General features: G+C 42.2%; 1 pseudogene; it reads right to left on the bottom strand.

The window, feature by feature from the left end:
• Positions 1 to 3,666: 3,666 nt before the first annotated feature.
• Positions 3,667 to 4,453, bottom strand: LOC136599803 (G-protein coupled receptor 183-like; annotated as a pseudogene).
• Between the last annotated feature and the right edge of the window lie 19,614 nt (positions 4,454 to 24,067).

Below are 24,067 nucleotides of genomic sequence, written 5' to 3'. Positions count from 1 at the left end.
TCTTCCTCCGAATCCTCTGTGCGCTGCTCCCTGGGACTTACTGCCCTTACTACTACCTCACTGCAAGACAACTGTGTCTGATCGTCATCGTCCTCCTCACCCACAGAAAGTTGTTGAGACAGTTGGCGGAAGTCCCCAGCCTCTTCCCCCGGACCCCGGGAACTTTCGAATGGTTGGGCATCAGTGACGATAAACTCCTCTGGTGGGAGAGGAACCGCTGCTGCCCAATCTAAGCAGGGGCCCGAGAACAGTTCCTGGGAGTGTTCCCGCTCCTGAGCAGGTGTCATTGTAGTGGACTGAGGAGGCTGGGAGGAAGGAGGAGCAGCAGACAGAGGATTCGGATTGGCAGCAGTGGACGGCGCAGAACTGCGGGTAGACGATAGGTTGCTCGAAGCACTTTCTGCCATCCAGGACAGGACCTGCTCACACTGCTCATTTTCTAATAACCGTCTCCCGCGTGGACCCATTAATTGGGCGATGAATGTGGGGACGCCAGAAACGTGCCTCTCTCCTAATCGCGCAGCAGACAGCTGCGACACACCTGGATCAGGAGCTTGGCCTGTGCCCACACCCTCACTTGGCCCTCCGCGTCCTCGGCCACGTCCACGTCCACGTCCTCTAGGCTTACCCCTACCCCTCAGCATGCTGTATTACCAGTGATTAGATTTCCCAGGCAGGAAATAAATTGGCGCAAGACTGCAGGCCAAATATAATTTTTGCCCTTTTTGGAAAACGAAAGGCCCCACTGCCTCTAGTGAATGAATTATCTAAGTTTAATAACTGTGCTGTGTCCCTGCTTATGTGTCACAGAACGTGAGGGTAGCAGAGTTATTATAACTCTTGGAGAGCAGGTATTTTTTTTTCCCAATTAAGGAAAGCAAATGGCGAACCCAGCAGTAAAGCGTAGCTGGCTGCGTATGATTTAGCAATGTTTTTCACGCAGCTCACACGTCTACACAGGCGTAAGGACGGACACAGGCTGGACAAATAGATTTGTTTTCAGTTTTTTCCCACCAACAGGCAGCACTGCGTATATTCAATGAACCTGCGAAGTTTAATAACTGCGCTGTGTCCCTGCTTATGTGTCACAGAACGTGAGGGTAGCAGAGTTATTATAACTCTTGGAGAGCAGGTATTTTTTTTTCCCAATTAAGGAAAGCAAATGGCGAACCCAGCAGTAAAGCGTAGCTGGCTGCGTATGATTTAGCAATGTTTTTCACGCAGCTCACACGTCTACACAGGCGTAAGGACGGACACAGGCTGGACAAATAGATTTGTTTTCAGTTTTTTCCCACCAACAGGCAGCACTGCGTATATTCAATGAACCTGCGAAGTTTAATAACTGCGCTGTGTCCCTGCTTATGTGTCACAGAACGTGAGGGTAGCAGAGTTATTATAACTCTTGGAGAGCAGGTATTTTTTTTTCCCAATTAAGGAAAGCAAATGGCGAACCCAGCAGTAAAGCGTAGCTGGCTGCGTATGATTTAGCAATGTTTTTCACGCAGCTCACACGTCTACACAGGCGTAAGGACGGACACAGGCTGGACAAATAGATTTGTTTTCAGTTTTTTCCCACCAACAGGCAGCACTGCGTATATTCAATGAACCTGCGAAGTTTAATAACTGCGCTGTGTCCCTGCTTATGTGTCACAGAACGTGAGGGTAGCAGAGTTATTATAACTCTTGGAGAGCAGGTATTTTTTTTTCCCAATTAAGGAAAGCAAATGGCGAACCCAGCAGTAAAGCGTAGCTGGCTGCGTATGATTTAGCAATGTTTTTCACGCAGCTCACACGTCTACACAGGCGTAAGGACGGACACAGGCTGGACAAATAGATTTGTTTTCAGTTTTTTCCCACCAACAGGCAGCACTGCGTATATTCAATGAACCTGCGAAGTTTAATAACTGCGCTGTGTCCCTGCTTATGTGTCACAGAACGTGAGGGTAGCAGAGTTATTATAACTCTTGGAGAGCAGGTATTTTTTTTTCCCAATTAAGGAAAGCAAATGGCGAACCCAGCAGTAAAGCGTAGCTGGCTGCGTATGATTTAGCAATGTTTTTCACGCAGCTCACACGTCTACACAGGCGTAAGGACGGACACAGGCTGGACAAATAGATTTGTTTTCAGTTTTTTCCCACCAACAGGCAGCACTGCGTATATTCAATGAACCTGCGAAGTTTAATAACTGCGCTGTGTCCCTGCTTATGTGTCACAGAACGTGAGGGTAGCAGAGTTATTATAACTCTTGGAGAGCAGGTATTTTTTTTTCCCAATTAAGGAAAGCAAATGGCGAACCCAGCAGTAAAGCGTAGCTGGCTGCGTATGATTTAGCAATGTTTTTCACGCAGCTCACACGTCTACACAGGCGTAAGGACGGACACAGGCTGGACAAATAGATTTGTTTTCAGTTTTTTCCCACCAACAGGCAGCACTGCGTATATTCTATGAATAATAACTGTGTTGTGGCCCTGCCTATACAATTCTTTCCCTGCAGTATCAATGGAGGGTGCAATGCTCTGCAGAGGCGATTTTGAGAAGCCCAAAAAAAATGCAGCACAGCCAACAGCAGCCTGGACAGTACTGCACACGGATAAATATGGCCCTAGAAAGGACCGTTGAGGTTCTTGAAGGCTACACTCACTCCTAACACTCTCCCTGCCTATGCAGCACTTCTGTCCCTAATGCCAGGTGCAACGGTCTGCAGAGGCGATTTTGAGAAAAAAAAAAAAATCCCACTGCTAACAGCAGCCAACACACAGCTATCAGTGGCCCTAATAAGGACCTTTGGGGGGTCTTGAAGCCTACACTAACTACCAATTCTTTCCCTACAGCAGCTCCGGTATAAACAGCACTGTCCCTCATCTAACTCACACCGCATCTGAGGCGAGCCGCGGGAGGGGCCGACTTTTATATTAGGCGAACACCTGATCTCGCCAGCCACTCACAGCAGGGGGGTGGTATAGGGCTTAAACGTTGCAGGGGGAAGTTGTAATGCCTTCCCTGTCTTTCAATTGGCCAGAAAAGCGCGCTAACGTCTCAGGGAAGGAAGTGAAAGTAACCAGAACACCGCATGGTGTTCGTCACGAATAACGAACATCCCGAACACCCTAATATTCGCACGAATATCAAGCTCGGACGAACGCGTTCGCTCATCTCTAGTTAAGATGTTGTCTCTCTGCAAAACACTGTGCTCTCCCTTTCTAGTGCAGCACAATACTCTACCTTGACAGGAGAAAACCTACAGTCAAAATTGAGGAGAAACAAACTGAAAGATAAGTATGTAGTATTGACTCTTTTGGTACGTATAACTTGTCAAAATGGCTGAATAAAGAGATGGAGATTTTTAAAAATATACAGAAATAAATTGTAAAAAAACTGATAGGCATGGCCATGGACACGAGTATGCAAACTGCTTCCTCCATTAACTGCAGTCTTCAGAGCCAGTCTTGAAGGACAATTTTGACAGGGTATATAATGCAAAGTGTGAAAGAAAGTCTATCTACTGTTCCGCATGACTGCACTTCAATCAGTATTATGGAGTGTGCAAGAAGTTCTGTTCTCTGCGCCTTTACATATGATATGCACTATCATGCTGATTTAAAATCTAAGCAAAATTCCAAACCTTTACCAATGGCATAAAATAAAATCTGTTCTATCATAGTACATCTAATGTTCCTTCATGGCTTTCTCTTTCTGGAGGCAATGTTGAAATTGAGGCATTTCTCCTGAATATGTCGACAATCTTATTTTATACCTTTTCAAAGCAAAGAACTACATTTTAGGATCTATACAGCAGTTTATGTTCATCAGAGCCACAGTGATCTGGAGTATCATCTTGAAAACCATATATTCTTGGCAGGATGGCTTGTATAGTCATTTCTGTACCGTGAATTGGATGATATTTATATGGTAAGGGGAACACCATGGTATCACTGTCACTATACAACCATAGTTACTGTAAATGCCTTGTTAAAATGCATTTTTCTAACCACTGAAGCCGTCTCCTTCAGTAACTAGCAAAGTCTAATATTAATCTGGAGATAACATAATAGAATGACCTCAACTGGTGTAATATAACCAAAGACACGAGCTACCAGCAGCAGCTGAGGAACGGTTTCAAATTGAAGAATTCCACGCATGTTACAGAATTGCCTATCACCTGAACCATTGACTTCATTATCTGCATAAACACAAGGCACCAAACCTCAAGACTGATGTATTTAGCATTTTGGGCCTTTCTGAGCTTCTTGTACATCAAGGTATGCACCACACCGATATAGCGGTCAGCACTCACACAAGTCATAAAAGAAATACCAATGTAAGTATTCATATAAAGAATGAGTGTGGTCATTCTGCACATCCCATCTCCAAACATCCAGTTAGACTATAAAATGTAATAGGCTATGCATCTAAGCCGAGAAAGGGTAAACAGGGCATCTGACACTGCCAGATTATATAGACATCATAGTAGCATAGTGTGTAAGCCCGAAAAAAGACATATGTCCATCCAGTTCAGCCCATTACCACCTAATGTTGATCCAGAGGAAGGCTAGAAAACCCCAATGAGGTAGAAGCCAATTTTCCTCATTTAAGAAAAAAAATTGGTTCTCTTGAGTAGTGTTGATCCTACTGATTAGCCGGGTGATAAAAATCAGGCAGATTGGCTCATCCCGATCCAATTTTTAGCAAAAATTGCCAAAATACTGGCTTTCTGCTTTGAGCAGAAAGTACAGGTATGTTGGCTTTGTGTTGCTGCCTTACACTGCTGGAGTTCTAGATTTGAACCTGGGACCCCACCAGAAGACTACTGTGCTGCTGCCACCACCACCTCCACTGTTCTTCAAGGAGGCCAAATTAGAGAACCGGATTTTTACATCTATTGGTTTTAATGGAAGTCAGAATCTGGAGTTCCGATTCACAAATATTTTTTTTTAAATTGGTGCAGTCATTCCTGAACCTATTATTGCAATAATCGCTCAACACTACACTTGTGGATCAGATGGATGGCCAAAATGTTTCCACAGGAACCAACGATTAATACAAAGAATGTAATACACTGGGAAAATAGTTCTTTCTGGGACCGACTGACTGATGATTTCATAGATGTTTCTATTTGTTTGAAGTGCTATCCCATTGAAGATCCCTATTGTTAGAGTTTTTTTGAGTCACTAGAAATACATAAGGAAAAGCAATTCATCAGAACAATCGCACATTGATATCTCAGTAAATATAGTGCTTGTCTCTGAATACCGAGTGACAATCAATACAGCCCTATTGCAGTTCTCACAAAGGCTATCACCCCGATTTTCTACAGTTCTCCACAGAAATATACTGTGACATCCATTGCTACATATCACTGCATAATAAGGCAGAGCTACCACTCAAGAGACTGGAAACGCGGTCTGAAAACCTTAGCAAGAGCTGTAATGGTGCTAACCAGCTTCCCCAATTACAACTTTAAAAAAATAGCAGACTATTAAGAACTTATATAAAACTAGAATAAATTTGTGTATGTGGTAAGTAGAACAATTACAATATCCTCAACCTGCATTTGTACACAGATGCATTAAAAAGTAAGTAAACCCTTTGGAATCCTGTAAATTTCTACCTTGATTACTAATAAAATGTGGTCCGATTGTGTTTGTCTATAAACAGCTGTAACATTAATGTTCTTTACTGTAAAAGCAGTGAAACTATGGAACTTTCTGCCTGAGGACGTGGTGATGGTGAACTTGATAAAAAAGTTTAAGAGGGGCCTGGATGCTTTATTTGAGCGTTACAATATTACATGTCATAGTCACTAAATACTACAGATGGGTCGGTGATCCAGGGATTATTCCAATTGCCAGATTAGAGTCGGAGAGGAATTTTTGTTCTTAAATTGGAAAAATTGGCTACTACTTCATTGGAGTTTTTTTCCTTCCTCTGGATCAATAATGGGGGTAAGAGGCTGAACTGGATGGTCATGTCTTTTTTCGGCCTAACATACTATGTTACTATAATCCAGATGGGGGGCCCTGGTATCCGGCAAGGTTTTTTCTAGTGCTGATGCTAGCTCTGTCATTAATGGTTTTTATATATAATCTCTAGTATGCATTGTATATAAATTCTTATTCTGGCCATATATATTTTAATAAACCTCTCCAGATAGCTGAGCACCAATATTTATTTCTAAGTACCTTTACTTTTGCCCACTGTTACTTATAATTCCCATTAATGCTCTTTTGTGTATCTGGATTGATTGTGGTAAATAGGGAGAGTAGAAACATAGTAATTAAAATCCCTTCTCCTTCTCTCAAAAGGAATGATTGTACTCCTCTTAGGAGAGAAGGTTAGGGGATTTCGATCTCAGCCCATCAGTTCTCTGCTTTCTACACTATAGGTACACTGACTTGGTGCGGTGCTAACTCTAGAACTGTGGCAAGTTCCCGTGACACCATTACCCACAACCTGAGCTACAGCATGTTATCGCTATTAAATGAACCCCACCTATGAATAAAACACAAGCTAAAGATATAGATTTATAAAGAGAACCTTCAGACATCTGATTATTGTTTCATTAGATTTATGCTACGATGGAGACAGAACAAAAACCTTTTGCTGGACACGAAAGATAAACCACTAAAGACAGGTTCAAAAAGTTAGACCAACCTTCTGAAAATAAAATCTTATTTACTTTTTACTATTTCTAACAACCAGCATGTATGAAAGAAGTCAACTTACCTATAATCACAATATCCAAACTGCAAAGTCTGAAATGTACTCATGTAAGAAATGTGTCATGTGGAATTTGCAGGTTTCTTGTGGTTCCTTTGACTTCCTTTTCTGTACAATATCAGTTTCTCCAAACTATTTAAATTGATATATATATATATATATCAAAAGTCTATATAGGTAATCTGGTCACGAGCAATGCAGTGCACACTTTCCATAGCTATGGGAAGCGCAGCCCCCTGTCCATGAGCGGGACTTAAATCGCGGCGTGCCGCGATTCTCTGTGGTGAACCTATCTGTTAGATAGGTTCACAGCAGAGACCTCTCAGTGCTTCCCCCTGTTCCCTGGCAGCGGTATATCACTAGTGATTTTCTGTCACGGCTATGAACGGGGGCCTTAAAAGGTAAGGGACCTGGGGTCTGGGAAGCTGTGTTTCATACTAACTGGCTGCCCCATTCCAGCACTGTGTCCCCACAAAGTCAGCATGTTCACTCAGCCAGATCTGTGTATGTGCTGTTCCATTTATCTCTCCGGGAGAGCGTGTGCAGAGAACTGGCTAAAAAGACTACCCATTCCATCACCTTTGAACCCCATAACGTAGTTTATGGGACTCAAAGGTAATGCCAGGTTACCTTTAAATAGTACTAAAAAGAACCAAGATTCTCCATCTGCTGTGATTTCCTATGCAATTAGAACACTGACTACAATCCTTTAGACCAGTGATTTGCAAGATCGTAGATGAAAGTTCCACTTTAAGGCTACCTACATGGCCAAGTATGATATCAGGCCGAGAAACTTAGCCCAGTTCCGAGGGGATTTTCAAGCAAAAATGCCTTGCATCTGTGAAATTCAGATCCTCTCACGCAAGTTTCATGTGCGATAGAGGATCGGAAGGGTTTCCCATTGATTTCAATAGGAAATCTCTGATTGCACTAGCATGCACATCGCATGCTATGCAAGAGCCATGCAATACATTGCAGTCCCATTGAAATCTATTGGCGATGTATTCCATGGAACATGCCATGCGGGGAAACATCACTCGTGTATATGTCTCCATTCAAAAGAATGGGATTCATATCCCCACGTCTTGCAACGCACAAATGTCACGCGACTTTCTCGGCCAAGTGAAAGCTGCCTAACTCCTTGAGTAGATGGCCAATTTTTGTTTTGTTCATTTTTCTTCTTCATCCTCGCCTTCCAAGAACTGTAACTTTATTTTCCATCAATGTAGCCATACGATGGCTTGCTTTTACTTGAACAAGTTGTATTTTTAATGTCACTATTTCATGTATCCTATAATGTATTCAGTAACATATAAAAATAAATTGTGGCGTGAAATATAGTGACATAAAGCAATATAACTATTTTATTTTTTAGAGCAGTAAAACCTAAGAACTAAATAGGTTTGGTATTATGTTAACTGTATTAACCCACAGAGTAAGCTAAACACATCTTTTGTATTACACAGTGAATGATGTACAAAGGGAAACCCTAATCCAATCTCAGAATGGTTTCGTTTTTTGTCAATAGTGTGAGGCAGAGGCGTAACTTGAAGCCCGTGGGCCCTAATGCAAAACCTGTAACAGGGCCGCCAACTATAATGCTTTATTCATAGTACTGGGTTCCCTATATGGAGAAGAGAGGCCTTATGGGCCCCCTAAGGCTCCAGGGCCCGGGTGAAACCGCATCCCCTATAGTTACGCCCCTGGTGTGAGGGCGTGCTATTCGTGGAGTGAGCTGAAGTTTTTATTGGTATTATATTGAGGCACCTATGGGTTTTTAAGGGTTAGCAGAGTGACAAATAAAACCTGAAATCCTGGCATTTGATTTTTTTTATTATTAATGCTAGCATAGGACATATTTTATTATTGATTAAAATGTATACATACATGGTTTTGGCTAATTCAACAAACAGTAACATCCCCAGCCATAGTCCCTGAAATCTTTTGGGGATTGACTTGGTACTAGTGTTTAAAGGGAATTTCCAGGGAAATACTATTGATGACCTATCATCAGGATAGGTCAATGGTTGATTGGCTGGGGTACGTCGCTCGGGTCCTTGACCGATCAGCTAAATGGGTACAAGCTGTTAGCGCCGCAATAACACAGAGGTCAGAATGGAAGCCTCTGTGCCGACCTCCATGTAGTAGCCGGCGCTTGTAACTGCAGGAATGGCTTTCATTGAAATAAACGCAAGCTGTGCCTGCAGTTACAAGCGCTGGCCACTACATCGGAGATGGGCGCGGAGACTTCAGCTCCAAATGCACAGAGGTCAGAGCGGAAACCTCCGCGCCAACCTCCGTATAGTGACTGGTACTTGTAACTCCAGGCTCGGCTCTCATTGACGGCCCGCTCAGCTGATTGGTCAGAGTAACGAACCCCAGCCGATCAACTATTGATGACCTATCCTGATGATAGGTCATCAATAGTATTCCCCTTTAATATGAAATTTATCCGTTCTGGCTCCTAGTCTAGTAGGCTCTTATGTGATGTATTGAAACATTAATTGGAACACCAAAATAACCGTACTGCTCAACTGTGCTGAACACGTTTGTTTTTACTGTTTGGGAAACAACTCTTTAAATCCCGTGAGTATATGTGTAGATTACGGACAGCGATCAACTGCGCACTTGATTTTAGACCGCTACACAGACTTTACAATAATTTAGTCTCCAGCAGCTATACATATCTTTGTTAAATTGCCACCAGAGTAAATTACCAGCCTCAGATAGGATATGTTATTTAACATTACTGCATGCTCACTAAATACTTTCAACTTTATATTTATAGTCTTTTGATGCATGAGAAACACACACACACACACACAATAGCCCAGAAATGTTCATTCAGGGCTCCAAGAGTCATTATGCCATTGATGTGGGAATAAAGTACCTAAATGATGGCAAAGTAAAAGTGTCATTGCATCATTATTCCAGAAATCCAAGCATCATCTGCATATAAATACACAATTGTGCGCTACTTAGGCTCAAGTTATATACTTAGAAAGGGTTTGTCTTTTGGAAAAGAACACAACTTATCTGGAGCGCATCTTTTTCAGTTCTTCTTACCTTCGTGATTACCTACACTGCTATAACAATTGTTGCTGATGTAGGAAGCATGTACACACACACACACACACACACACACACACACACATATACATATACATATACATATACATATACATATACATATTATACATACATATACACACACACACACATATATATATATATATATATATGAAGATGGAACAATACATCTGCAGCGCCACTTGCAGAGGTATTGTTCCATCTCCCCTACTTGCATATTTCCCAGAGGAGCATGGGTGGCCTTATAAGTCTCCTCACACCTTGTAGGGGCTCTCCCTAATGAGAAACAATGCCCTTCCTGACTCACCTTTATATACTAATGAATAATATAATGCAATACATTCAAAATACAGCCTGGATTGGCTTATTTCAAGTATTTCATTATGAATTGTTGCCCTCTTGTGGATAATATCATGCTAAAATAATAAAAGGATACATTGCTATGGAATATCATCTGTCTTTTTCACTTTTGTAGTTCAACCAACTATTCAGCAAACCATCTAGCAGCAATAAAGAACTCCCGATGCAGTATAAAGCACATGTCATATTTGCCGTACTGTCATAGATATGTTAGAATAAGAACAATTTAAGAAGCATTTTATGCAATTTTCCAGAACACTGTAAGCAGGTGGTTTCTAAAAATGCTGAAAATTGCCATTACTATTGGAGCTCGATTGGAAACACTCAGCTACCTACTATCATACGTTGTAGGCTCTTTCCAAGTCATAGTATATAAATGTTGTCACAGCTTTAAAAGGTTTCTTAAAAAAAAGTCTTCACTTTCCAGCAGCCTGTAACAGAGAGTGAGCTGGGTGTTTCTCCATCCGGTAAACATTCACTATGGTGGAGCCCCCTTCCCTCAAATGTAAGTATAAAACCTTTAACAAGGGGTAATGTAGAGTTATACTAAAAACAGTGTTAAAATGCATTCCCATTTACCGCACTACTATGCAGGAAAAACTCAGACAGGGATGCAATGCTACCCTAGTGCTGCATTTCCTACATCTTCGGAATTGGTGGGGGTCCTATATTTCTATTACCATAGCATATAAACCATCTTCAATCACAATATCAAATCAAGCATTCATTCATATTACAGGATATACATCAGACTTTCAGCAGCGGTATTTTGGTGTGATCTCCATTCAGTCCTGGATGTTCTTTTCTATTAATCTTAATGATAGAAAAATAAAAGCTTTAAATGATTAATATCTGGAGTGTTGCACAGAAGTGGGTACACAGCATGCTTTCCATCAGCTCTATGATTGCATTACATAGAGTAAGACTCAGGTAAACACATTTGTATGAGAAAAATTGTGATTCAAGCAGTGTCAGTTTTGAGTTGACAATCCAAACAATGTAGCGCTTCAGTCCAAATGGACCTTAATCAAACACTAGGAGCAAAAAGGCAAAACAGAGTCAGAATACAAAATAAAGCCAAATTATGCATACATACTGCATGGCTGGAGATGCCATTTTGGTAAATCCATTAATAATATTCCATCTGTGTTCATTGACTCTTAGGGTGCGGATAGTCCGACTAATATTCTGCAAAACCGTATTCACACTCTAAGACGTAAACATAGGATGAGGAACAGATTAAATAAAACGTGATAGAAAATTGTCCTTCTATTATGATGATGATCAGTTCAGTCCCATCCGACCTTCCGTCACTCCATGGATCAATGTTCTCCACGCATTTCTGTCTTTCACCACTTCTTTCAGTTCTGCGATTGACATGTTCGTGGTGGCCTAGATTGTATCTAGCCATCTTATTCTTTGTCGTCTTGTTCTTCTCTTTCCATTGATCTTGCCAAGCATCAGTACTGTTTCCAGTGAGTTAGCTTGCATCATGTGGCCAAAAAAAAGAGAGCCGCTGTTTGATGATTTTGCGCTCTAATGATATTTTCGATCTAACACTACCTTGTTCTTTGTCATGGCAGTCCATGGTATCCGTAGCATTCTCCTCCAGCATCATAGTTCAAACGCATCAATTTTTCTTCCGTCTGTTTTCCTGAGCATCCAACTTTCGCAACCATACGTCATTATGGAAAAGACGATTTCATTGATCAGTCTGGTTTTTGTTGCAATGCTAATATCCTTGCTTTTCCAGATCTTTTCCATTCCTTGAATTGCATTCCTACCAAGTGTAATCCGTCTCTTGATCTCAGGTCCAGATTGCCCATTACAATTGATTTTGGATCCAAGGAAGATGAAATTTTGGCCTGACTCAACTTCTTCGTGGTTAATTTTTATGTTCACTGTACCGTTGCCTACTTTTGTTTACTTGCTGTTAAGGTACAGTCCCATGCATTTGCTTTCCTTTTGCACACATTGGATAAGGTATTCCAGGTCCCTTCCACTTTCTGCAAGTAGGGTGGTGTCATCTGCATATCGGAGGTTGTTGACAATTCTGCCACCGATTTTGACTCCGATTTCTAATTTGTCCAAATTGCATCGCCTCATAATCATTTCTGCGTACAGATTGAAAAGGACTGCTGATAGAATGCAGCCTCGCCGTACGCCTTTCTCGATTCCGAACCAATCCGTGTTTTCATAAGCTGTCCTGACTGTTGCTTCCTGGCTGTTGTAAAGCGACCTTATAAGCTGTTCAAAATGTTCTGGGACGCCCATTTGCTTCAGACACTTCCAAAGTTTGTCACATTTGACACAGTCAAATGCCTTGCTGTAGTCGATGAACCACACGTACTCGTCCTTTTGTAGTATTGTGTTACTCCTAAACTGAACAAATTTGTTTCCAATATTGTGGTAACAGTGGAAATTACACTTCAAGGTAGGAAACAAAGAAAGTGAGTTTATTTGTCTTTTATTCTTCATTTTATACAGTTTGCTAGATGAAAGGATCTTTTACAACGTTTTGAGGCCACTGAAATGAGATTCTTGGGGTAGTTGGAATTATAGCTTTAAAAAAAGAATTACTTTTAAGTGTACTCAATGCCTTTTTTCAACTTTAAAGGGATTTTCCATGAAAATACTATTGATGGCCTATTCTGAAGATCATCAATAGTTAAGCAGTTGGGATCTGCTGCTTGGGACCCCGGGCAATCAAATCTTCAGGAGCAAGTATACAATGGGCTTGGAGCAAAACTGCTGCTCCAACCACTGTGTAGTGGCCAGCATTTGTAACTGCAGCTACAGCTCTCATTAAAAACAATAGAAGCTTCACCTGCAATTATAAGCACCAGCCACTACACGGGTCGGAGTAGCGGCTTCTGTTCCAGCCCCAGTGTATATTGGGCCTTTCAGCAGGTACCTGATTAGGTGATTGGCCAGGGTCCCAAGTGGCAGAGTCCGGTTTATCAACTATAGATGAGGATAGTTCATCAATCGTATTTTTTTGGAAAACCCCTTTTAATATACATGCGCATTTTATGGTACATTTAAATCGAAGTTCTATATTTTAGAGGCATTCTATGGTGGAGTGCAAGCACTGCAATTTCTTATGCTGCCTCCAAAGTAATCAAGCGTTCTGATGTCTCTATGATCTGAACATCCTTATGTCATCGATGTAAGTGTGTGTGTTCCACCATGGGCATGAGCGTTTATGCCGAAAACTGCAGCTACTAGCGGTACTTGTTCTCAAGTATCAGAACATATATTTTGGAGTGGAGGGATGTGGTATGGATGTTTAAAGTGCTGCAAATAAGTCATGGGAAAGGTTTCCAGGAAAGTTTACCCTAATGAGAACGGGTGATTTTGTTTGATATCTCCACTTCTTTTTGTAATATATTATAAAAACGTTGTTGGGTTGTGTTACTAAACTGCCTGAGAAAGAGGACTCACATCCTCAAAATGCATCACTGCCTTTAGTTACTTTTATTTGGATGTTATAAACAAAGACATGTAAACCAAGACGATAGACTCTAGACCTTACAAGATTCTAGTCTTCTGACTGGTTTTCAGTTTGGAAAGTTCTGGAAGTCCGTCCAGGAACAAATTTCCATGCTGTCAGCATTGAGCACCTGGTGGCGGTATTGGTCAATCATCTCTGATATGCTTGAAAATCTACACTGGCAGATGAGCCTTCAATCTGTCCAGCTATGTCTATTTGACTTTGATATACTTACCCTATATGGCGTTTTTTATGTTCTTCTGTGGTTTCTTTGGAACCTTGTTATTGGATTTTCGAGTATTTTGGAACATAGATCTGAATGAGGCCTTACTGCAAGATTTCTCCAGATACCTGATCACTGGAGTCCCAGCAGGAGAATATGTACTTTATCATCATCTTATTGTCAAGGAACCCTTCTAAGAAGCTAAAGACTAATCCAATTTTGACAGTCCTGCTTAAAATAGATCAGTTATTTTTGAAGCGTTCCACATGTTCTGGTGAATAAATACACCACATATTTGGAGCAGGATTCGGAGTGCTACGGTCTTCTTTATTTTTATATTATTTGTACGTCATCTACTAAAAGAGACATTAACTGCAAGTATCCCCTCTTATAGACTGCTACAAGTGGTCCTGCTGTCCTGCTGTAAAAATGTACCAGAGAAAAAATAATGATTGATTAAAGCTCCTGCAATCCAGCAGGAACAGGTCGGGTGCTCGGCTGCCTATTTAAATATTATTCACTCGTCCGCTCTTGTAATGTGGCCTGATGAAGAAGTCTGTATGACTTTGTAATGCGTAGCCCTAATAAAATTATTCTTGATCCCCTTTGGCTTCACTGATAAAAAAAACAGCAGCGCCGCTACTCTGATCTTTTTCCGTTCCTGGTGTCCCAACTGGAGAAGGGCTGCAGCTGTCCCATTGCATTCTCTAGCGCTATTCCACTAGTGCTCCCAGGTAAGCACACTTGCTTTAAATACTTGATGCTCTATTCTTTGCTTTCACACAGTTGAGGACTTCAGGTTTTTAACTGCTTCTGCCTTCTCTTTCAGGGTACGTAGTGCTCAATGGCACTATGTAGAAAATATAGAAAGCAGAAATGTTGTTTCCTCTATGGGACCCAGTAATGACGTGATGATGTCATGGGGGATTTAGATTTTAAACAAGTTACAAAAAAAAGTAAAAAAAAAACAATTACAGAATAAAATGCAAATATATTTGAAAAATAAAAGCAAACCACCACCCATACCAATCTAAATTGTCACCATATCGGCCCTGTAATCCTAAATTATACATATTATATATCAAAACATCCAAAATGAAATGGCAAGGCCATTACTGTACTTTATTGTAATCAATTTAAAAATCAAGACCTATAAATTAAAAAAAAAAATTACTTTTTTCCCCCTTTTTGTACACATTATCCTTAATAAAATTAAAATAATTTAAAAAGTAGTAAAAGATAGCCTTTTATGTCAAAGGAAAAAAAAATTTACTCACCTTGCCTGGCCAGGACCGATCGCAAGGCATGTCCCCTCCATCCGGCTTCTTCATCTGTGGCTTGTAGAAGCAGAAAAGGAGCCGTCAAAATGACCGCTTCCTGCTCTGCTTTGTCCGTCAGCCACTTCCAAGGTGAACGGACGGGCCGCCCACAGCATGCACGTCACAAGCAGTGCTTGTTGTGGGCGACCCATCCATCCTGGCTAAACTCCGAGAATCTGCGCGTGCGCAGTGGAGACACGGCCCGTCCTGACTCCTGTCAGAGGGCACCTCTCCACTGCGCATGCGCGCAATCCCGGAGGGGGCAGCTTATCGGAGGAAGAAGAGGAAAAGAGAGCCTGCCGAGAGATGACCCCCCTGATGACAACAACAACAGAAGACATGGTAAGTATTAGGTTTTTATGTTTTAACAGCCAAAAATCATGGGTTCCCTGTGTCCATTAGGCAGACCAGGGAACAATGACTGTTAAAGCATAAAAACATTATTCGTGTCAGAACCCCTTTAAGGGGACAAAAGGGATTGACTAAAGTGGAGAAAGACGTAAAGGACAGAAATGCATTGATCTATGGAGTGACCGAGGATCGGATGCAACTGAACGGATAATCATCATCAAAGCGCAGAATCACTTTAAGAGTCACTACATAAAGTAAGTTAACTAAATCAATCAATGAAATTTCTAATCGCATCTACTATTTACCGATAGATGTAAACGTGTACGTAATTCAGCCATATGTATGAATGCACAAATAACCAGCAGAACAGCAGCTATTGAAATTACTCATATATGGAAGAATACTGTTAAGCAACAAAGCAAAGTAATTGTGAAGAGAAAAGTTGATTGATCTATGGGACAGTCTCCTAGCAACTGTGCTTAGCATTCAAATAAGAAGAGGATTCAAGACTGCATAGAATAGGAGTCGTGTTCTAACAGTGTGTACCCACACCCTCAGTAACTAGTCATCTGCCCCTACTTTATGCCCAGGCCATTGAGAACTTCCAGAGAAGTGCATATCAGCCGAGGGACATGTAGGTACACAAAATAGATGGAACATGGATCTGGAAAATGAACACTACCTTTACTCGGCAGCTGTTTCAGTGTTACAGTCACTTTGCAGAAACCAGCTGTACAAATACTTGGACATTACACTCTTTGGAACACTGCATCACAGTTTCAAACTCTCTAGCAACTTTGTTACCATTCTCATTAGAAGCCCTGGCCTCTGCAACTTGTAATGAATGCTCTTTAGACATACAAAAGGTTCACGTCAAACCCCCCACATTTCAATCAATCGATATGCTAAAAATATGAAGAATGATGGATTATAATTAGCACTAGATGAAAGAAGAGCTCAAAGAATTTGGGGTCTCATTTATCAAACCTGTTTAATAGTAAAACTGTCTATTTTGCCCACAGCAACTAATCACAGCTCAGCTATCACTTTACCAGAGCAGTATAAGAGAAGCCGTACGGTGATTGGTTGCTGTGGGCAACAAAACGGTTTTACTGCTAGACAGTTTTGATAAATCAGGTCCTTTTCTCATGAATTTCGTCTCGGTTTGAAGTTCTTGCTCGCTGTGCAGTACAACATTGCATCAAGTAAAATGGAGACCCTGCAACAGTAGTGTTGTATGCCGAAACAAAATCAATCATTTCAGTGCAAAGAAAAAGGACAAACGAGTATACAAAGGAGATACACCTGATCAGGGACGTAGCTACAGGCATTAATAAGTTGTTTATTATGGTGGTCACTATTGTGTTTACTAGAATCTGCACAATTCCTTAAGATTGTGTTCATATCTGCATTGTGGCGTCTGTTTATAATACAAGACAACATTCTGCTGGATGCCAGTGCCCCATTGGCCCTATAGACCTACAGTGGGGTCCACAGGTTCCTCTGAGGGGTCTCATTTTGTTGGAAAAGATAGTATTACATGCAGTGATCCTCATGGTCATGTCTTAAACACACACTCCGGGAAATCTTACTTCCTCCTCCAATCTTCACTACACGAGGGCTGAAGCTGCCTCCATGTATCCGGTACTCTTTGACAGGAACCCAGAAGACATGGACCCTTTCCCACTCTCAGACACTCTTTTATCACCTCTCTCATACCATGTGACAGGATAGAATGGATACATTTGCAGACAGCCAGCTCACTCTTTGCAAACATTAACCCATCACACGCTGCAGCTAGGGTTGCCACCTTTGTCGCAAAAAAATACCGGCCATGATAAAAAAAGGGGGCGTGACTTATGGGCGTGGCTTATCACAGGATTTTTTTCCTCCTTTATCTCCTGAATCCCATCCAGCGTTTGTGCGTATGTGTGGGATCCTGTCCAGCCTGTTCTTGTGAGTAGATAACGTTTAGTGTGTTTCACACGTCACATACTCGTGAGAACACGCTGCAGACAGTCGCATCGCTTACAAGCTACACATATATAATTATATACATGAGATACTCAGGTTACCCCAGCCTGGTCCATATCACTATATACAGCAGATACACCTCCCCTGTATATAGTGATGCTGATGTAAGGGAGATATGTCCTGTATGTAATTATATGTACAGCTGGTATAACATACCACATAAACATACAAGTTTACATGCAGTACATGGTAGATACCTTGTATCACATGTACTGCTCCTCGGCTCTCCACCTCGGGTCCCGACACTGTCACTGCAGTGCTGGCCGGACATCCATCCTGACCCCAACACATCACACACACAACTCCACTACATCCATCCTGATCCATGTACATCGCACACACAGCTCTGCTACATCCATTCTGACCCACACACACAGCTCTGCTACATCTATTCTGACCCCCACACACAGCTCTGCTACATCCATTCTGACCCCCACACACAGCTCTGCTACATCCATTCTGACCCCCACACACAGCTCTGCTACATCCATTCTGACCCCCACACACAGCTCTACTACATCCATTCTGACCCCCACACACAGCTCTGCTACATCCATTCTGACCCCCACACACAGCTCTGCTACATCCATTCTGACCCCCACACACAGCTCTGCTACATCCATTCTGACCCCCACACACATCGCACACAGCTCTACTACATCCATTCTGACCCCCACACAGCACACAGCTCTACTACATCCATCCTGACCCCCACACACATCACACACACAGCTCAGCTACATCCATTCTGACCCCAACACACATCACACACACAGCTCCACTCACTCACTCAATCCATCCAGAACCCCACAGCTCCAACACACACAGCTCCACTACATCCATCCTGACACACACACACACACACACACACAGCTGTACAGTCCTACATTTACTTAGCCCCCGTGGTCATGTGATCCCTGACTCCTCCCACACAGGGTATCACATGACATCATTGAAGGCCCTGGAAGCTGTTGGCTCTGCAGGTCTGGGTTTTCCCTGATGTCAGGAAGGCTTTCCTTGCCGGAGGACAGTTAACCGACGCTAGGGGACAGTGCAGGCTCTGAAAATACTGGCCTGTAATAGGGCCGGTAAAAAAAAAATACCGGCACTGGCCTGACAGAAAAAATACCGGCCAGGCCGGTGGCTTACGGGCCGGGTGGCAGCCCTAGTTGCAGCTGTGCCATACACATAACAGAATGACAAGACAGTTTTGCACAGAGCATCTACATAAGACATACATGTATGACATTATAGAGGGGGCCAGGAAAGCATGTACTGGGCCACTACAACAGTACCTACAGTAGTTCTACAAGCTTCTAAAATGAACTCTCCTTCGCATGAAGTCAAAGAACTGAATGTCAAAGTAGTTTTACTTCCTGTAGCATCTTCCTTATAGTAAGAGACAGAAGCCAGTAAGTTCTATATATCTAGCTTACTTGATGGAATAAGCCACTGTCAACAATCAGCTTCAAGTCTAACATCAACCTCTCTGTAAAACAGAAGAAGCACTTCTGCTCAGACTCTTGCATCACTATCCACTCCTACTCTCTTACAGGAAAAGATAAGTTCATAGGATGACTAGATGTCACTGTGCATGTTGGTTGAAATGAGCCCCCTGCAATAATGAACTGCACTCCATTACCAAAAGTGTGGATTGAACGGTGTGTTAGGAATATGCTGTTTGTGTGATTATTTAGAATCTTGTTTTGCTTCTCTTAGACATACCTGGACTATAGAGTATTTTTTCTGTCCTAGACAAAGAGCAAAAGTCCTGGTTTTAAGAAGGTATTTATGACGGTGTAATAAAATGATGATGTGTATATCTTAAGAGTAAAGGCCCATTTACATGGGACAAATGTTGGGCAAACGATGCCAAACACTTGCCCCCGCACATACTCGCTCCCGTGCTGCTGCAAAAGAGCGAGTATTGTTGGCTTGCAGCGGGGCAGCTGGAGGAGATTTTTCTCCTCGCTCTTCCCTGCTCCTCTCCATTGACATAACATAGCGGCCGTTCAGTACTGAATCATTTACACTGAGTGATCAGCTCATCGTCCATAGTTTATGCAGCATAAACAATAGACAATGAGCTGAACGATGATCGTTCAGTGTAAATAGCAGCCGTTCAGTAGTGAACAGCTGCTATGTTAAGTGAATGGAGAGGGGCGAGGGAGAGTGAGGAGAGAAATCTCCCCCTGCCGTCCCAGCCCCTGCTGGCCACTCTGTCAGAGAGCCAGCTATACTCGTTCCTGTGCAGCAGCATAGGAGCGAGGACACACAGAGTCGAGTGTCGCGCATCATTTGCCCAACATTCATCCTCTGTAAATAGGGCTTGAGTTAGCACACAATAAAGAGTCAATGTTATCGTGTGTCTGGAAGGAGGATCCCCTGTGTATGTTTTAGATAAAGACACGTAGATATTTTTTGCTAATATAGTATAAAAGTTTTACTTTCTGGAACCAAGACAGAAGCCATTCAGACACCCTACTGAAAGAGGACACCCTACTTGTCGGTACAATTCCTGGAGAATTTCTCTGTCTTGGTGTCAATTGAAAGTGGGCTTCTCTGGCTGTTGATATTCAAGTCAGATGATTCTACCATGCAATGATGCAAGATAAATTCCTAAAGAAGGTTCTCTGTTAAGTCAGCTGTTGCTACTATTCCAGTGACGTGATGTAAGTTATAATCTTTATATATAGATAATATGTGAGGTAATTTGCAATCTTTATCCTTTGTATATAGATATAATAATTAACAAAAGGACAATTATTCATCACTATACTCGATTATCACTTAATTTGAATAAACTATTATTGTTAAACCTCCCAAATTGTCTCACTCTCTTTAAAGCCATAAATAAACCGAAGCCTTGCTCCTTAAAGCAAAACACTGTGTTACCATAGTTATGTTGCGGATTGCCAAGGTCCTGATGACCATAACTAGAACTGTTGAGTTAGCATCGCCATATTGTTATTGCACTGTTTTGCCATTTCATGTGCTAACAACTGTTCTCTTGCAGACAGTGGGTGCTAAATGAGGTGTTTTGACTTGTGTATTATATGAAAATGTGCTGTGCTATGCAGGGGCTACCCTGTTTACATGACACCAGGTGTTACTGTTAGGCAATATATAAGGGTACAAACAAAGTAGTAAGCAGTAGTATGTGTACCTGAAGTCTGAGAGTGAAGTCTGGCCAGTGAGTCTACTTTACAGAGTTTTTGCTAGCTGTGAGGGGGCACAGGGTTCAGGCTCGGGTCTTCCCCTTTCTCTAGGTGCCCTGGTATGGTCATCTCAGGGTCTGCAAGCTGTACAGGCTCTGCGACCAGGAGGGACAGTTCCATCCAAGCTGTTCTGGGTCAGGGCTGAGTATGGAAAAATGCCCGATTTGTATCAGTGACCCAGAGACTCCAAGGATAAGTCGTGAAGAACTCAGGAGTCGAGATTGCTGCTATAATCAGAAATGTTACTAAAAAGAACAATTAATTGGAAGAACAAAGATAACAGTCCAATTCCCATCTGCGGGTTTCTTTCTTCTGATGTGTATTTAGACGGTAACAACAAGTTCGGTCCCATGTAATGGGTTTCCTCAAAAGTCCTTTCTAATACTTTACTACCATGCAACTGAGGTATTCAGGCCTGTAACGTACCTGTGTTGGCCATTGTAGTTGGATAGAGGGGGAGGGAGTGAGGCAACAGCAGACTCTGAGGTTTCTCCTTCACACCTTGCGTCTGAGCACTAATCGCCCACAGGGCAAAACTACTGCAACTGCACAGTATCACAGGAGAGACTCCAACTACACATCCCCTCATCAGCGGTGTAGCCACACTTATCACTTTTCCAAGCTTTTCCCGCTCAAAGTGCCTCCCTTAAAGCCACAGTGATATGCAATACTCCACGTGAGTGGTTGCGAACGGCTGTAGGGACATGTATGATTGCAAACGGGTGGAGGCACGTAAGTGGTCGCAAAGAGTTTGCTGCTCATTGAGCAGGCACTTGCTGGGGCAGATGTGGGGCGGATAGTAGTTCGAGAGAGCAGGACGAGCAGGCAGCTAGCTGGGTGACAGTTAGAAGGGGTAGAGGGAAGAGAACCAGGGAGGCTAGTCCTGAACTAGCACAACCCAACAAGTTTGCAAAGTTGGCGGATAAGGGGGTTGCCATTACAAGGTTAGCATTGCTGCAGCATGACATGCCCTGTGACCACCAGAGGAATGTCTGCTCCAGAAAGAAGGGGAATTCAGGGCAGGCTAGACAGGTCCTAGTGGTGGGGGACTTACAGTATAATAAGAAGGACAGACAGTATAATTTGCCACAAAGACCGGGATCATCGAACGGTGTGTTGTGTTCTTGGCGCTTGAGTTCGACACATTGTGGATCAGGTTGATAGATTACTAGGAGGGGATGGTGTGGATCCAGTGGTCATGGTACACAGTGGCGCCAATGACAAAGTTAGAGGTCGATGGAGGACCCTCAAAAATGATTTCAGGGACCTAAGATCTAAGCTCAGGGCGAGGATCTTCAAGGTAGTTTTCTCGAAAATACTACCTGTACCACGAGCCACACCAGAAAGTTGTTCTTAGAAAGATTAGGGGGGTAAACAAGTGGCTCAAGAGTTGGTGTAGGAAGGAAGGATTTTGCTTCCTGGAGAACTGGACTGACTTTGCTGTCAGCTACAAGCTCTACCATAGGGGCAGGCTGCATCTCAATAGGGAGGATGCAGCTGTGCTGAGGGAAAAGATTGCTAGAAGGTTGGAGAGTGTTTAAACTAGGGACCGGAGGGAAGGGCAACAAGGGCTATAGGGGTGAGAGACAGTGTAGACAGTAATGGGAATGGAGGTAGAGCTGGGGGAGGGGTTAGTACAGTTAGAACTGATAGAACAGCTAAAGGACCATAAGTAGCATAGTGAATATAAATAACAACAACAACTGTACAAATTGTATAACCACGATTGCAAGAAGTCTGAACAGTAAAGTGGGTGAACTTAAAGCGAGTATGTCCAAAGAAAATTATGATATAGTAGGAATAACAGAAACATTGCTTGATGATAAGTGCGATTGGGCAGTGAACTTACAGGGTAACAATCTCTTCAGAAGAGACTGTGGGAACCAGAAAGGGGAAGGGGTATGTCTATATGTTAAATCATACTTAATGCCGAGGCTGCAAGAATATATAGGTGTAGGAGATGAATGTGTGGAATTTCTGTGCATAGAAATACAGGGAAGGAAAAATAACAAAATCCTAATAGGGGTTTTCTATAGGCCACCAAAAATAACAAAATAAACTACAAACTTATTACTAAGACAAAAGAAAAGGTGTCAAACTGCAATGAAGCAATTATTATGGGAGACTTTAATTATCCGGATATAGTATGGGAAAATAAAACCTGCAAATCTCACAAGGGCAATAAGTTCTTGAGAACAATTAAAGATAACTACCTTACCCAACTTGTACGGGAGCCAACTTTTAAAGAATTTTTTCTCAAGTGTATACACGAAGGAAATAGAAATGTCGCACGTCATACAGGGGAATAAAACGAACCCCCCACCCCACCGCCCGCTAAATATCACCTGTCTAACGCAGGAGGAAATGCAGAGTTGGTTAAAAAAAGATTAAAAGTGACAAATTGCCAGGCCCAGATGGAATACAGCCAAGCGTCCTAAGGGAATTATGTGACTTGATAGATCGCTATTTCTTATATGTAGTGACTTTATTGAGACCAACGTTGTACCACTGGATTGGCGCATTGCCAATGTGGTTCCAATATGCAAAAATGGGTCAAGAAGAGAGCCTGATAACTACAGGCCGGTAAGTCTCACTTCAATAATTGGAAAAATATTTGAGTAGTTTCTGAGAGATGCCATCCTGGAATACCTCAAGAAAAACAATAGTATAACTCCTCACCAGCATGAGTAAGTTCTAGGTTGGACCTGGGAGAGTCTATTGATCTCGTATGTCTGGATTCTTCTAAAGCATTTTACACTGTGCCGCATAATAGGTTGATATATAAAATGAGACAGCTCCGTCTGGGCGAAAACGTGTGTATCTGGGTAAAAAACTGGCTTAGAGATGGAAAGCAGAGGGTGGTAATAAATGATTCATACTCTGATTGGGCCACCGTTGCAAGTGGGGTGTCATAGGGTGCAGTATTAGGCCCCATTCTGTTCAATATATTTATCAATGACCTAATAGAGGGACTGCACAGCAAAATATCAATATTTGCAGGCGATACAAAATTATACAAGATAATTAATACAATGGAGGACAATATACGACTGCAAATGGACCTAGATAAACTGGGGGCTTGGGTAGAAAAATGGCAAATGAAGGTCAACAAAATGTAAGACCATGCACATGGGCAGGAGAAAAGGATGTCACCAATATACACTAAATGGAGTACTGCTAGGGAAAAGCGATATGGAAAAAGACCTGGGGGTACTAGTTGACTGTAGACATAACTGACACAATACATGCCAGTCAGCTGCTG

The sequence above is a fragment of the Eleutherodactylus coqui genome, chromosome 1 (genome assembly GCF_035609145.1).
Source record: "Eleutherodactylus coqui strain aEleCoq1 chromosome 1, aEleCoq1.hap1, whole genome shotgun sequence".
NCBI lineage: Eukaryota > Metazoa > Chordata > Amphibia > Anura > Eleutherodactylidae > Eleutherodactylus > Eleutherodactylus coqui.
Note: the sequence above shows the minus strand (reverse complement) of the source record. Positions and strands in the feature narration are given on the sequence as shown.